Below are 17,183 nucleotides of genomic sequence, written 5' to 3'. Positions count from 1 at the left end.
GTACAAACTGGATGGTCTGCACCTGGGCAGGACCGGAACCAATGTCTTAGGGGGAGTGTTTGCTAGTGCTGTAGGGGAGGAGTTATACTAATATGGCAGGGGGATGGGAACCTATGCAGGGAGACAGAGGGAACTAGAATGGGGGCAGAAGCAAAAGATAGAAAGAAGAAAAGTAAAAGTGGAGGGCAGAGAAACCGAAGGCAAAAAGCAAAAAGGGCCACATTTCAGCAAAATTCTAAAGGGGCAAAGTGTGTTAGAAAGACAAGCCTGAAGGCTCTGTGCCCCAATGTGAGGAGTATTCAGAATAAAGGTGGACGAATTAACTGTGCAGATAGGAGTTAACAGGTATGATGTAATTGGCATCACGGAGACATGGCTCCAGGGTGACCAAGGCTGGGAACTCAACATCCAGGGATATTCAAAATGTAGGAAGGATAGACAGAGAGGAAAAGGAGGCAGGGTGGCATTGCTGCTTAAAGAGGAAATTAATGCAATAGTAAGAAAGGATATTAGCTTGGATGATGTGGAATCGGTATGGGTGGAGCAACGGAATACCAAAGGGCAGAAAACGCTAGTGGGAGTTGTGTACAGACCACAACACAGTAGTAGTGAGGTTGGGGACAGCATCAAATAGGAAATTAGGGATGCATGAAATAAAGGTACAGCAGTTATCATGGGTAACTTTAATCTACATATTGATTGGGCTAACCAAACTGGTAGCAATGCGGTGGAGGAGGATTTTCTCGAGTGTATTAGGGATGGTTTTCTAGACCAATATGTCGAGGAACCAACTAGGGAGCTGGTCATCCTAGATTGGGGGATGTGTAATGAGAAAGGATTAATTAGCAATCTTGTTGTGCGAGGCCCCTTGGGGAAGAGTGACCATAACATGGTAGAATTCTTTATTAAGATGGAGAGAAACTAGGGTCCTAAACTTAAGGAAAGGTAACTTCGATGGTTTGAGGCGTGAATTGGCGAGAATAGACTGGCAAATGATACTTAAAGGGTTGACGATGGATAGGCAATGGCAAACATTTAAAGATCACATGGATGAACTTCAGCAATTGTACATCCCTGTCTGGAGTAAAAATAAAATGGGGATGGTAGCTCAACCGTGGCTAACAAGGGAGATTAAGGATAGTGTTAAATCCAAGGAAGGGGCATATAAATTGGCCAGAAAAAGCAGCAAACTTGAGGATTGGGAAAAATTTCGAATTCAGCAAAGGAGGACAAAGGTTTTAATTAAGAGGGGGAAAATAGATGCGAGAAGAAGCTTGCCGGGAACATAATAACTGACTGCAAAAGCTTCTATAGATATGTGAAGAGAAAAAGATTAGTGAAGACAAACGTAGGTCCCTTGCAGTCAGATTCAGGTGAATTTATAATGGGGAACAAAGAAATGGTAGACCAATTGAACAAATACTTTGGTTCTGTCTTCACTAAGGAAGACACAAATAAACTTCCGGAAGTACGACGGGAACAATGGTCCAGTGAAAAGGAGGAACTGAAAGAAATCCTTATTAGGTGGGAAATTGTGTTAGGGAAATTGATGGAATTGAAGGCCGATAAATCCCCGGGGCCTGATAGTCTGCATCCCAGAGTACTTAAGGAAGTGGCCCTAGAAATAATGGATGCATTGGTGATCATTTTCCAACATTCTATAGACTCTGGATCAGTTCCTATGGACTGGAGAGTAGCTAATGTAACACCACTTTTTAAAAAGGGAGGGAGAGAGAAAGCGGGTAATTATAGACCGGTTAGCCTGATATTGGTAGTGGGGAAAATGTTTAAATCAATTATTAAGGATGAAATAGCAGTGCATTTGGAAAGCAGTGACAGGATCGGTCAAAGTCAGCATGGATTTATGAAAGGGAAATCATGCTTGACAGATCTTCTGGAATTTTCTGAGGATGTAACTAGTAGAGTGGACAAGGGAGAACCAGTGGATGTGGTGTATTTGGACTTTCAAAAGGTTTTTGACAATGTCACACACAAGAGATTGGTGTGCAAAATAAAAGCACATGGTATTGGGGGTAATATACTGATGTGGATAGAGAACTGGTTGGCAGATAGAAAGCAGACAGTCGGGATAAACGAGTCCTTTTCAGAATGGCAGGCAATAACTAGTGGTGTGACGGAGGGCTCAGTGCTGGGACCCCAGGTCTTTATAATATACATCAATGATTTAGATGAAGGAATTGAGTGTAATATCTCCAAGTTTGCAGATGATACTTAACTGGGTGGCGGTGTGATCTGTAAGGGGAACGCTAAGAGGCTGCAGGGTGACTTGGACAGGTTAGGTGAGTGGGCAAATGCATGGCAGATGCAGTATAATGTGGATAAATGAGGTTATCCACTTTGGGGGCAAAAGCGCGAAGACAAAATATTATCTGAATGATGGCAGATTAGGAAAAGGGGAGGTGCAACGTGACCTGGGTGTCATGGTTCATCAGTCTTTGAAAGTTGGCATGCAGGTACAGCAGGCAGTGAAGAAGGAAAATGGCATGTTAGTCTTCATAGCTAGGGAATTTGAGTATAGGAGCAGGGAGGTCTTAATGCAGTTGTACAGGGCCTTGGTGAGGCCTCACCTGGAATATTGTGTTCAGTTTTGGTCTCCTAATCTGTGGAAGGACGTTCTTGCTATTGAGGGAGTGCAGCGAAGGTTCACCAGACTGATTCCCAGGATGGCGGGAGGAAATATGAGGAGAGACTGGATTAACTGGGCCTTTATACATTGGAGTTAGAAGGATGAGAGGGGATCTCATAGAAACATATCAGATTCTGACGTGATGGGACAGGTTAGATGCGGTTAGAATGTTCCCGATATTGGGGAAGTCCAGAACCAGGGGTCACAGTCTTAGGATAAGGGGTAGGCCATTTAGGACTGAGATGAGGAGAAACTTCTTCACTCACAGAGTTGTTAACCTGTGGAATTTCCTGCCGCAGAGAGTTTTGATGCCAGTTCATTGGATGTAGAAACATAGAAAATAGATGCAGGAGTCGGCCATTCAGCCCTTCTAGCCTGCACCGCCATTCAATGAGTTCATGGCTGAACATGAAAGTTCAGTACCCCCTTCCTGCTTTCTCGCCATAACCCTTGATCCCCCGAGTAGTAAGGACTTCATCTAACTCCCTTTTGAATATATTTAGTGAATTGGCCTCAACTACTTTCTGCGGTAGAGAATTCCAATGGGAACATTCTTCCTGCATCTAACCTGTCTAAACCCGTCAGAATTTTAAACGTTTCCATGAGGTCCCCTCTCATTCTTCTGAACTCCAGTGAATACAAGCCCAGTTGATCCAGTCTTTCTTGATAGGTCAGTCCCGCCATCCCGGGAATCAGTCTGGTGAATCTTCGCTGCACTCCCTCAATAGCAAGAATGTCCTTCCTCAAGTTAGGAGACCAAAACTGTACACAATACTCCAGGTGTGGCCTCACCAAGGCCCTGTACAACTGTAGCAACACCTCCCTGCCCCTGTATTCAAATCCCCTCGCTATGAAGGCCAACATGCCATTTGCTTTCTTAACCGCCTGCTGTACCTGCATGCTAACCTTCAATGACTGATGTACCATGACACCCAGGTCTTGTTGCACCTTCCCTTTTCCTAATCTGTCACCATTCAGATAATAGTCTGTCTCTCTGTTTTTACCACCAAAGTGGATAACCTCACATTTATCCACATTATACTTCATCTGCCATGCATTTGCCCACTCACCTAACCTATCCAAGTCACTCTGCAGCCTCATAGCATCCTCCTCGCAGCTCACACTGCCACCCAACTTAGTGTCATCCGCAAATTTGGAGATACTGCATTTAATCCCCTCGTCTAAATCATTAATGTACAATGTAAACAGCTGGGGCCCCAGCACAGAACCTTGCAGCACCCCACGAGTCACTGCCTGCCATTCTGAAAAGTACCCGTTTACTCCTACTCTTTGCTTCCTGTCTGACAACCAGTTCTCAATCCACGTCAGCACACTACCCCCAATCCCATGTGCTTTAACATTGCACATTAATCTCTTGTGTGGGACCTGGTCAAAAGCCTTCTGAAAGTCCAAATATACCACATCAACTGGTTCTCCTTTGTCCACTTTACTGGAAACATCCTCAAAAAATTCCAGAAGATTTGTCAAGCATGATTTCCCTTTCACAAATCCATGCTGACTTGGACCTATCATGTCACCATTTTCCAGATGCACTGCTATGACATCCTTAATAATTGATTCCATCATTTTACCCACTACTGAGGTCAGGCTGACTGGTCTATAATTCCCTGTTTTCTCTCTCCCTTCTTTTTTAAAAAGTGGGGTTACATTGGCTACCCTCCACTCCATAGGAACTGATCCAGAGTCAATGGAATGTTGGAAAATGACTGTCAATGCATCCGCTATTTCCAAGGCCACCTCCTTAAGTACTCTGGGATGCAGTCCATCAGGCCCTGGGGATTTATCGGCCTTCAATCCCATTAATTTCCCCAACACAATTTCCCGACAAATAAAGATTTCCCTCAGTTCTCCCTCCTTACTAGACCCTCTGACCCCTTTTATATCCGGAAGGTTGTTTGTATCCTCCTTAGTGAATACCGAACCAAAGTACTTGTTCAATTGGTCTGCCATTTCTTTGTTCCCCGTTATGACTTCCCCTGATTCTGACTGCAGGGGACCTACGTTTGTCTTTACTAACCTTTTTCTCTTTACATACCTATAGAAACTTTTGCAATCCGCCTTAATGTTCCCTGCAAGCTTCTTCTCGTACTCCATTTTCCCTGCCCTAATCAAACCCTTTGTCCTCCTCTGCTGAGTTCTAAATTTCTCCCAGTCCCCAGGTTCGCTGCTATTTCTGGCCAATTTGTATGCCACTTCCTTGGCTTTAATACTATCCCTGATTTCCCTAGATAGCCACGGTTGAGCCACCTTCCCTTTTTTATTTTTACGCCAGACAGGAATGTACAATTGTTGTAATTCATCCATGCGGTCTCTAAATGTCTGCCATTGCCCATCCACAGTCAACCCCCTAAGTATCATTCGCCAATCTATCCTAGCCAATTCATGCCTCATACCTTCAAAGTTACCCTTCTTTAAATTCTGGACCATGGTCTCTGAATTAACTGTTTCATTCTCCATCCTAATGCAGAATTCCACCATATTATGGTCACTCTTCCCCAAGGGGCCTCGCACAATGAGATTGCTAATTAATCCTCTCTCATTACACAACACCCAGTCTAAGATGGCCAACCCCCTAGTTGGTTCCTCAACATATTGGTCTAGAAAACCATCCCTTATGCACTCCAGGAAATCCTCCTCCACCGTATTGCTTCCAGTTTGGCTAGCCCAATCTATGTGCATATTAAAGTCACCCATTATAACTGCTACACCTTTATTGCATGCACCCCTAATTTCCTGTTTGATGCCCTCCCCAACATCCCTATTACTGTTTGGAGGTCTGTACACAACTCCTACTAACGTTTTTTGCCCTTTGGTGTTCTGCAGCTCTACCCATATAGATTCCACATCATCCAAGCTAATGTCTTTCCTAACTATTGCATTAATCTCCTCTTTAACCAGCAATGCTACCCCACCTCCTTTTCCTTTTATTCTATCCTTCCTGAATGTTGAATACCTCTGAATGTTGAGTTCCCAGCCCTGATCATCCTGGAGCCATGTCTCCGTAATCCCAATCACAAAATATTTGTTAACATCGATTTGCACAATTAATTCATCCACCTTATTGCAGATACTCCTTGCATTAAGCCACAAAGCCTTCAGGCTTGTTTTTTTAACACCCTTTGTCCTTTTCGAATTTTGCTGTACAGTGGCCCTTTTTGTTCTTTGCCTTGGGTTTCTCTGCCCTCCACTTTTCCTCATCTCCTTTCTGTCTTTTGCTTTTGCCTCCTTTTTGTTTCCCTCTGTCTCCCTGCATTGGTTCCCATCCCCCTGCCATATTAGTTTAAATCCTCCCCAACAGCACTAGCAAACACTCCCCCTAGGACATTGGTTCCGGTCCTGCCCAGGTGCAGACCGTCCGGTTTGTACTGGTCCCACCTCCCCCAGAACCGGTCCCAATGCCCCAGGAATTTGAATCCCTCCCTGCTGCACCACTACTCAAGCCACGTATTCATCTGCGCTATCCTGCGATTCCTACTCTGACTATCACGTGGCACTGGTAGCAATCCCGAGATTACTACTTTTGAGGTCCTACTTTTTAATTTAGCTCCTAGCTCCTTAAATTCGTTTCGTAGGACCTCATGCCTTTTTTCACCTATATCATTGGTACCAATGTGCACCACGACAACTGGCTGTTCTCCCTCCCATTTCAGAATGTCCTGCACCCGCTCCGAGACATCCTTGACCCTTGCACCAGGGAGGCAACATACCATCCTGGAGTCTCGGTCGCGGCCGCAGAAACGCCTATCTATTCCCCTCACCATTGAATCCCCTATCACTATTGCTCTCCCACTCTTTTTCTTGCCCTCCTGTGCAGCAGAGCCAGCCACGGTGCCATGAACTTGGCTGTTGCTGCCCTCCCCTGATGAGTCATTCCCCTCAACAGTACTCAAAACGGTGTATCTGTTTTGCAGGGGGATGACCACAGGGGACCCCTGCACTACCTTCCTTGCACTACTCTTCCTGCTGGTCTTCCATTCCCTATCAAGAGGGAGTTAGATATGGCCCTTAAGGCTACGGGGATCAAAGGGTATAGAGAGAAAGCAGGAAAGGGTACTGAGGAAATGATCAGCCATGATCTTATTGAATTTTGCTGCAGGCTCGAAGAGCCGAATGGCCTACTCCTGCACCTATTTTCTATGTTTCTATGTTTCCATGTCAGTGGTTGGAAAGTATAATGCAGAATAGTCAGCATGGATTCCCAAAGGTTAAGGCATGCTTAACTAACCTGTTAGAATTCTCTGAAGAAGTAATAGAAAGAGTAGACAAGGGTAGTGCAGTAGATGTCATATATTTGGATTTTCAAAAGCACTTTAATAGGATTCCACACGGTAGGTCCATGATCAAAGGTTAGGACATGTGGAATCAGGGCACAAAAGGCTGAATGCATAGCAAATTGGCTAAAAAATAGAAATGGTAGTTATTCAGATTGGAGGAAGGTAGAAAGAAGGGTCAGTGCTGGGACCACTGTTATTCATAATTTACAGTAATGATTTGGCCTTAACAGCAAGCAACTCGGTAACAATTGCAGATGATACCAAACTGAGGAGTACAGTTGACACTGAAGAAGAATGCAACATAATACAAGAATGCATTAGAAAACTGTTCGGTTGTAAATGAACTTTAAGATAGATAAATGTGAGGTGATGCACTTTGGTAGAAAAAATAGAAACATCACCTACACCTTAGAAAATAAGAAACTGAATGAGATTGAAGAGAAAAGGGATCGAGGGATGCAGGTGAACAAATCATTAAAAGCATCATTGCAGGACAGCAAAGCAATTAGAAATGCTAACAAAGCACTGGGATCTATTTTCAGGGGCATACAATTCAAAAGTAATGAAGTTATGTTAAACTTGTATTGGACTCTTGTCAGGCCGCACTTAGAGTACTGTGAACAGCTTTGGGGGCCGAAATTGTCCCTTTCCTTAAGGCCTGTTGCCACCGGAAAACGGCGGAGTGCAATGGCCGCCGATTTTTCATGTAATAGCCGCCATCTTTTAAATTCCACTCCTGCGGTATCCCGGCAGTGTACCACCGACGTTGGCCCCCCGACGGCAAAATTCCGCCGAGAAAATCTTCCTCCTACTGGATGGTGCCAAAAGCTGCTTTTCTCAGGCGGTGCAGTGAGGCTGTGGCCTTCTAAAATGGCGGTGCGGCTCCCATTAAAAGGGGAGGATGCACTGCCGCTGTGTTTTTTTTTTGTTGGCCGACTGCCATGTCGGGCTGACAATTATGCCCACGGGTTCGGCCGGGCCGCCAAAAGGCAGCCTGGCACCCCATCTTGGGTGCCAGGCTGCTGGCCCGGCCGAAACCCTTCCTGGTGGCCCAGTGGACCGAACGTTAAAAATTGCACAAGCTCTCCCCTTTAAATGAAGGGGAGAACCGTGGTGAGGCGGCACCTTGATGACATCTTCAGCGCTATGTTGATGATTGACAGCGGCCATCACTCCACCCCTCTAGTATGCTCACTGCCAGATATTTGTCCCCATTATGACCGACTTCCGCTCCGCCGGGAAAAAAAAGCCAAAGAGCGGAATTTCACTCAAGAGGCCACCACATATCCACCATGGCAGTGAAAACACTAGAAATGGGATGAGTGTGCCCCATTTCCAGCAGTGGACAATTTTGGCCCCCTGGTCTCCATACAATAAAAAGGACATAGAAGCACTGGAGAAATGGACAAAAGATTTACAAGGATTGTATCAAAACTGAGAGATTACAGTTATCAGGAAAGTTTGAACAGGTTGGGACTTTTTTCTTTCGAAAATAGAAGAGTTAGAGGTGACCGGTTAGAGGTCTTTAAAATTATAATGGGTAGATGTGAAGAGATTGTTTCTACTTGTGGGAGAATCCAAAACTAGGAGCCATAAATACAAGATAGTTACTAATCAATCCAATAGGGAAATAAGGAGAAATTTCTTTGCTCAGAGAATGGTTAGAATGTGGAACGCACTATCACAGGAAGTGGTTGAGAAAAATAGCTTAGATACTTTCAAAAGGAAACTAGACAAGAGAAAAGGCAATAGAAAGATATGCTGAAAGGCTGAGATGAGGCAGATAGAAAGGGAGGAGACTAGTGTGGAATATAAACTGCAGTAAAGACTGGTGCTGCATATTCTATGTAATTCATTGTAATATAGACCATTACCCCCATTGACCCCCTTCTCCGCACCCTCCAGACACAAAACGTAGAGGAAAATACCCTGGGGCCAAAATTGGCATCCTGTGCACCTGCTGTTAGGCGCTAACGGGGCGAAAATAGTTTTTCACCCAGGCGCAGCAAGAACAGCACCTCCCCGCGGAAGTAGGCAGGGGTTTTGAGGAGACGCTAAGAGGTAACGACTTGCTCCTGCTGGTAGCGACCCGCTCAGCTGCGTCATCACCATGAGCAGTGGCCCATTACCGGCCCAGACAAGAAATTGGGTCGCACCACCTCACTTACCGCCTGGTGCTGACAAGGACAGCTTCAGCTGTCAAGTTGCAGTCGGGAGTCGATTAGAGGAGCGCAATTTAAAGACGCTATCTTTACAAACAATTTTAGTCAGCTATTGCTCTGTGCAGTTTCCGAACACAGAGGTAGAGTGGCTGGTGGACAGATTGCAGCGATTTTCATTTCAAGGACAGTTCTGCCTCCTATTCCCTTGGTTCATAAAGGGCAGATTTGAAACCACAGCATTTATATCATTTCATGGGGGCTGTGTTGGCACTTGACCTCCTGCTCCGACGTCACTGTCGGAGATTTCTTAGGTAGAGACAAAGGCGGAGACAAATGTAAAGAGAAAGGCAGGGAGCATGTCAGGGAGAAAGGCAGGGAGCAAGATAGGGATCAGGGCAGGGAGCAGGAGAGGAAGCAAGACAGGGAGTGGGACAGGGAGCGGGACAGGGAGCAGGACAGGGAGCAAGACAGGGAGCGGGACAGGAAGTGGGACAGGGAGCGGGACAGGGAGCGGGACAGGGAGCAAGACAGGGAGCAAGACAGGGAGCGGGACAGGGAGCGGGACAGGAAGTGGGACAGGAAGTGGGACAGGGAGCAGGATAGAGAGAAAGGCAGGGAGCAAGACAGGGAGCGGGACAGGGAGTGGGACAAGGAGCGGGACAGGAAGTGGGACAGGGAGCAGGATAGAGAGAAAGGCAGGGAGCAAGACAGGGAGCGGGACAGGGAGTGGGACAAGGAGCGGGACAGGGAGCGGGACAGGGAGCGGGACAGGAAACAGGACAGGGAGCGGGACAGGGAGTGGGACAGGAAACACGACAGGGAGCGGGACAGGCAGCGGGACAAGGAGCGGGACAGGGAGCGGGACAGGAAGCGGGACAGGAAACACGACAGGGAGTGGGACAAGGAGCGGGACAGGGAGCGGGACAGGGAGCGGGACAGGGAGTGGGACAGGAAACACGACAGGGAGTGGGACAAGGAGCGGGACAGGGAGCGGGACAGGGAGCGGGACAGGAAACACGACAGGGAGCGGGACAGGCAGCGGGACAAGGAGCGGGACAGGGAGCGGGACAGGAAACACGACAGGGAGTGGGACAAGGAGCGGGACAGGGAGCGGGACAGGGAGCGGGACAGGGAGTGGGACAGGAAACACGACAGGGAGTGGGACAAGGAGCGGGACAGGGAGCGGGACAGGGAGCGGGACAGGAAACACGACAGGGAGCGGGACAGGCAGCGGGACAAGGAGCGGGACAGGGAGCGGGACAGGAAGCGGGACAGGAAACACGACAGGGAGTGGGACAAGGAGCGGGACAGGGAGCGGGACAGGGAGCGGGACAGGAAACAGGACAGGGAGCGGGACAGGGAGTGGGACAGGAAACACGACAGGGAGTGGGACAAGGAGCGGGACAGGGAGCGGGACAGGGAGCGGGACAGGAAACACGACAGGGAGCGGGACAGGCAGCGGGACAAGGAGCGGGACAGGGAGCGGGACAGGAAGCGGGACAGGGAGCAGGACAGGGAGCGGGACAGGGAGAGGGACAGGACAGGGAGCGGTACAGGGCACGGGACAGGGCGCAGGACAAGGAGCGGGACAGGGAGCGGGACAGGGAGAACATAGAAACATAGATACATAGAAAATAGGTGCAGGAGTAGGCCATTCGGCCCTTCGAGCCTGCACTGCCATTCAATGAGTTCATGGCTGAACATGCAACTTCAGTACCCCATTCCTGCTTTCTCGCCATACCCCTTGATCCCCCGAGTAGTAAGGACTTCATCTAACTCCCTTTTTGAATATATTTAGTGAATTGGCCTCAACAACTTTCTGTGGTAGAGAATTCCACAGGTTCACTAATCTCTGGGTGAAGAAGTTTTTCCTCATCTTGATCCTAAATGGCTTCCCCCTTATCCTTAGACTGTGACCCCTGGTTCTGGACTTCCCCAACATTGGGAACATTCTTCCTGCATCTAACCTGTCTAAACCCGTCAGAATTTTAAACATTTCTATGAGGTCCCCTCTCATTCTTCTGAACTCCAATGAATACAAGCCCAGTTGATCCATTCTTTCTTGATATGTCAGTCCCGCCATCCCGGGAATCAGTCTGGTGGACCTTCGCTGCACTCCCTCAATAGCAAGAATGTCCTTCCTCAAGTTAGGAGACCAAAACTGTACACAATACTCCAGGTGTGACCTCACCAAGGCCCTGTACAACTGTAGTAACACCTCCTTGCCCCTGTACTCAAATCCCCACGATATAAAGGCCAACATGCCATTTGCTTTCTTAACTGCGTGCTGTATCTGCATGCCAACCTTCAATGACTGATATACCATGACACCCAGGTTTCGTTGCACCTCTCCTTTTTCTAATCTGTCACCATTCAGATAATAGTCTGTCTCTCTGTTTTTACCACCAAAGTGGATAACCTCACATTTATCCACATTATACTTCATCTGCCATGTATTTGCCCACTCACCTATCCTATCCAAGTCACTCTGTAGTCTCATAGCATCCTCCTCGCAGCTCACACTGCCACCCAACTTAGTGTCATCCGCAAATTTGGAGATACTACATTTAATCCCCTCGTCTAAATCATTAATGTACAATGTAAACAGCTGGGGCCCCAGCACAGAACCTTGCGGTACCCCACCAGTCACTGCCTGCCATTCTGAAAAGTACCCATTTACTCCTACTCTTTGCTTCCTGTCTGCCAACCAGTTCTCAATCCATGTCAGCACACTACCCCGAATTCCATGTGCTTTAACTTTGCACATTAATCTCTTGTGTGGGACCTTGTCGAATGCCTTCTGAAAGTCCAAATACACCACATCAACTGGTTCTCCCTTGTCCACTCTACTGGAAACATCCTCAAAAGATTCCAGAAGATTTGTCAAGCATGATTTCCCTTTCACAAATCCATGCTGACTTGGACCTATAGAAACATAGAAACATAGAAACATAGAAAATAGGTGCAGGAGTAGGCCATTCGGCCCTTCTAGCCTGCACCGCCATTCAATGAGTTCATGGCTGAACATTCAACTTCAGTACCCCATTCCTGCTTTCTCGCCATACCCCTTGATCCCCCTAGCAGTAAGGACCTCATCTAACTCCTTTTTGAATATATTTAGTGAATTGGCCTCAACAACTTTCTGTGGTAGAGAATTCCACAGGTTCACCACTCTCTGGGTGAAGAAGTTCCTCCGCATCTCGGTCATAAATGGCTTACCCCTTATCCTTAGACTGTGACCCCTGGTTCTGGACTTCCCCAACATTGGGAACATTCTTCCTGCATCTAACCTGTCTAACCCCGTCAGAATTTTATATGTTTCTATGAGGTCCCCTCTCATTCTTCTGAACTCCAGTGAATACAAGCCCAGTTGATCCAGTCTTTCTTGATAGGTCAGTCCCGCCATCCCGGGAATCAGTCTGGTGAACCTTCGCTGCACTCCCTCAATAGCAAGAATGTCCTTCCTCAGGTTAGGAGACCAAAACTGTACACAATACTCCAGGTGTGGCCTCACCAATGCCCTGTACAACTGTAGCAACACCTCCCTGCCCCTGTACTCAAATCCCCTTGCTATGAAGGCCAACATGCCATTTGCTTTCTTAACCGCCTGCTGCACCTGCATGCCAACCTTCAATGACTGATGTACCATGACACCCAGGTCTCTTTGCACCTCCCCTTTTCCTAATCTGTCACCATTCAGATAATAGTCTGTCTCTCTGTTTTTACCACCAAAGTGGATAACCTCACATTTATCCACATTATACTTCATCTGCCATGCATTTGCCCACTCACCTAACCTATCCAAGTCGCTCTGCAGCCTCACAGCATCCTCCTCGCAGCTCACACTGCCACCCAACTTAGTGTCATCCGCAAACTTGGAGATACTACACTCAATCCCCTCATCTAAATCATTAATGTACAGTGTAAACAGCTGGGGCCCCAGCACAGAATTTCCCGGCTAATAAGGATTTCCCTCAGTTCCTCCTCCTTACTAGACCCCCCGACCCCTTTTATAACCGGAAGGTTGTTCGTGTCCTCCTTCGTGAATACCGAACCAAAGTACTTGTTCAATTGGTCCGCCATTTCTTTGTTCCCCGTTATGACTTCCCCTGATTCTGACTGCAGGGGACCTACGTTTGTCTTTACTAACCAGAAGATTTGTCAAGCATGATTTCCCTTTCACAAATCCATGCTGACTTGGACCTATCATGTCACCTCTTTCCAAATGCACTGCTATGACATCCTTAATAATTGATTCCATCATTTTACCCACTACCGATGTCAGGCTGACCGGTCTATAATTCCCTGTTTTCTCTCTCCCTCCTTTTTTAAAAAGTGGGGTTACATTGGCTACCCTCCACTCCATAGGAACTGATCCAGAGTCTATGGAATGTTGGAAAATGACTGTCAATGCATCCGCTATTTCCAAGGCCACCTCCTTAAGTACTCTGGGATGCAGACCATCAGGCCCTGGGGATTTATCGGCCTTCAATCCCATCAATTTCCCCAACACAATTTCCACAATTTTAGTTCCTCCTTCTCACTAGACCCTCTGACCCCTTTTATATCCGGAAGATTGTTTGTGTCCTCCTTAGTGAATACCGAACTAAAGTACTTGTTCAATTGGTCTACCATTTCTTTGTTCCCAGTTATGACTTCCCCTGATTCTGACTGCAGGGGACCTACGTTTGTTTTTACTAACCTTTTTTTCTTTACATATCTATCGAAGCTTTTGCAGTCCATTTTAATGTTCCCTGCAAACTTCCTCTCGTACTTTATTTTCCCTGCCCTAATCAAACCCTTTGTCTTCCTTTGTGAGTTCTAAATTTCTCCCAGTCCCTGGGTTCGCTGCTATTTCTGGCCAATTTGTATGCCACTTTCTCGGCTTTAATACTATCCCTGATTTCCCTTGATAGCCACGGTTGAGCCACCTTGCCTTTTTTATTTTTACGCCAGACAGGGATGTACAATTGTTGTAGTTCATCCATGCGGTCTCTAAATGTCTGCCATTACCCATCCACTGTCAACCCCTTAAGTATCATTCACCAATCTATCATAGCCAATTCACGCCTCATACCTTCAAAGTTACCCTTCTTTAAGTTCTGGACCATGGTCTCTGAATTAACTGCTTCATTCTCCATCCTAATGTAGAATTCCACCATATTATGGTCACTCTTCCCCAAGGGGTCTCGCACAACAGATTGTTAATTAATCCTCTCTCATTACACAACACCCAGTCTAAGAAGGCCTCCCCCCTAGTTGGTTCCTCAACATATTGGTCTAGAAAACCATCTCTTATGCACTCCAGGAAATCCTCCTCCACCGTATTGCTTCCAGTTTGGTTCGCCCAATCTATATGCATATTAAAGTCACCCATGATAACTGCTGCACCTTTATTGCATGCACCCCTAATTCCCTGTTTGATGCCCTCCCTAACATCACTACTACTGTTTGGAGGTCTGTACACAACTCCCACTAGCGTTTTCTGCCCCTTGGTTTTCCGTAGCTCCACCCATACCGATTCCACATCATCCAAGCCACCCCGCCTCCTTTTCCTTTCTGTCTATCCTTCCTAAATGTTGAATACCCTTGGATGTTGAGTTCCCAGCCTTGGTCACCCTGGAGCCATGTCTCCGTGATGCCAACCACATCGTATCCATTAACTGCAATCTGCACAGTTAATTCGTCCACCTTATTCTGAATACTCGTCACATTGAGGCACAGAGCCTTCAGTCTTGCCTTTTTAACACAATTAGACCCTTTCGAATGTTGCTGCAAAGTGGCCCTTTTTGTTTTTTGCCTTGGGTTTCTCTGCCCTCCACTTTTCCTATTCTCCTTTCTATCTTTTGCTTCTGTCTCCATTTTGTTTCCCTCTGTCTCCCTGCATTGGTTCCCATCCCCCTGCCATATTAGTTTAACTCCTCCCCAACAGCACTTGCAAACACTCATCCTGGGACATTGGTTCCAGTCAGCAAAATATGGCCAGAGGGAGAAGGTCCAACAGAGCTGGCAACAGGAGACCTTACCCTCCTAGGGTAGTCCGGCAGCAATTCTCCTACATCAATGTCACTGAGGAACAATGTGTGCAAAGACTGCGGTTTAGCAAGGACGCTGTGTCTGTAAGCACTCTAGTAATGATTCCACGAGGTAAGGTATTGCACTTGAACTATTGTGACCTTAGTCCATTTATTGCAGCTTCTGAATAAGTTTACAGTAAGGTGAGCTCCCTTTTATACATGGTTACCTGCGATGTGCAGGTGACCTCTAGGTCTCCACCAGTTGCACCCTCTGGTGGTAAAGGCATATTGTATACAGTGTAAAGATACATTTAATGGTCTTATGTAACTGTACATTGGGTGTATAGGGTATATACATACACAACAGACATGGTCACAGAGCTCTGCCATCTGCTGCAACCAGACCTCGAGCCTCAGACCAGGATGAGGACGTCTCTCTCAGGGCCAGTCAAGGTCCCCATCGCATTCAATTTCTATGCAAGTGGATCCTTCCAGGGTGCGACAGGAGACATCTTCAACATCTCTCAGTTTGTCATCCATCGCTCCGTCCACGAGGTCACAGATGCTCTGTACAGAAGGAGAATTATCTACATTTCCTTCCCCATAACCAGAGGCAAACAATACCAGCATGCATGTTGCTTTGTCAGGATAGCAGGCTTCCACATGGTGCATCACCATCATCATCATCATAGGCAGTCCCTCGGAATCGAGGAAGACTTGCTTACACTCCTGATGTGAGTTCTTTGGTGGCGGAACAGCCGAATACGAGAGCCACAGACTCTGTCACAGGTGGAACGGACAATCGTTGAGGGAAGGGGTGGATGGGATTGGTTTGCCGTACACTCCTTCCCCCTTCCGCTGCCTGCGCGTGACCTCTGCACACTCTCGGCGTTGAGACTCGAAGTGCTCAGCGCCCTCCCGGGTGCACTTTCTCCACTTAGGGCGGTCTTTGGCCAAGGACTCCCAGTTATCAGTGGGGATGTCGCACTTTATCAGGGAGGCTTTTCAGGTGTCCTTGTAACATTTCCGCTGCCCACCTTTGGCTCATTTGCCGTGAAGGAGCTCCGCATAGAGCACTTGCTTTTGGAGTCTTGTGTCTGGCATGCGAACTATGTGGCCTGCCCAGCGGAGTTGATCGAGTGTGGTCAGTGCTTCAATACTGGGGATGTTAGCCTGGTCGAGGACGCTGATGTTGGTGCGCCTGTCCTCCCAGGGGATTTGTAGGATCTTGTGGAGACATCGTTGGTGATATATCTCCAGCGACTTGAAGTGTCTACTGTACATGGTCCATGTCTCTGAGACATACAGGACGGGTATTACTACAGCCCTGTAGACCATGAGCTTGGTGGTAGATTTGAGGGTCTGGTCTTCGAACACTCTTTTCCTCAGGCAGCCGAAGGCTGCACTGGCACACTGGAGGCGGTGTTGAATCTCCTCATCAATATCTGCTTTTGTTGATAAGAGGCTACCGAGGTATGGGAAATGGTCCACGTTGTGGACCTTCTCAAGCTTCCTTGCTGCCATGCTCCAGCTCACTGTCAACAAGCTGCCCGCTGGAATGGAACTAAACTACAGCACCAGTGGGAAGCTGTTTAACCTTTGCCGCCTCCAAGCCAGGTCCAAAATCACCCCAACCTCTGTCGTTGAGCTACAGTACGCGGACGATGCCTGCATCTGCACACATTCTGAGGTTGAACTTCAGGATATAGTCGACGTATTTACTGAGGCATATGAAAGCATGGACCTTACGCTAAACATCCGTAAGACAAAGGTCCTCCACCAGCCTGTCCTCGCCGCACAGCACTGCTCCCCAGTCATCAAGATCCACGGCGTGGTCCGCGACAATGTGGACATGGTGCAGGGTGCCATTCACTGCACCCATGTCGCTTTGTGGGCACCGCATCACAATCCTGAGGTCTTCCGTAACCGCAAAGGTTATCACTCACTGAATGTACAGCTGGTGTGCGACCACACAAGCAGAATTCTCACTATCAATGCCCACTATCATAAGAAGATAAAAAATAAAAGCAGGAGTAGGCTCTATGGCCCCTCGAGCCTGCTC

The sequence above is a fragment of the Pristiophorus japonicus genome, chromosome 1, assembly GCF_044704955.1.
Source record: "Pristiophorus japonicus isolate sPriJap1 chromosome 1, sPriJap1.hap1, whole genome shotgun sequence".
In the NCBI taxonomy this organism is placed as follows: Eukaryota; Metazoa; Chordata; class Chondrichthyes; family Pristiophoridae; genus Pristiophorus; species Pristiophorus japonicus.
Note: the sequence above shows the minus strand (reverse complement) of the source record.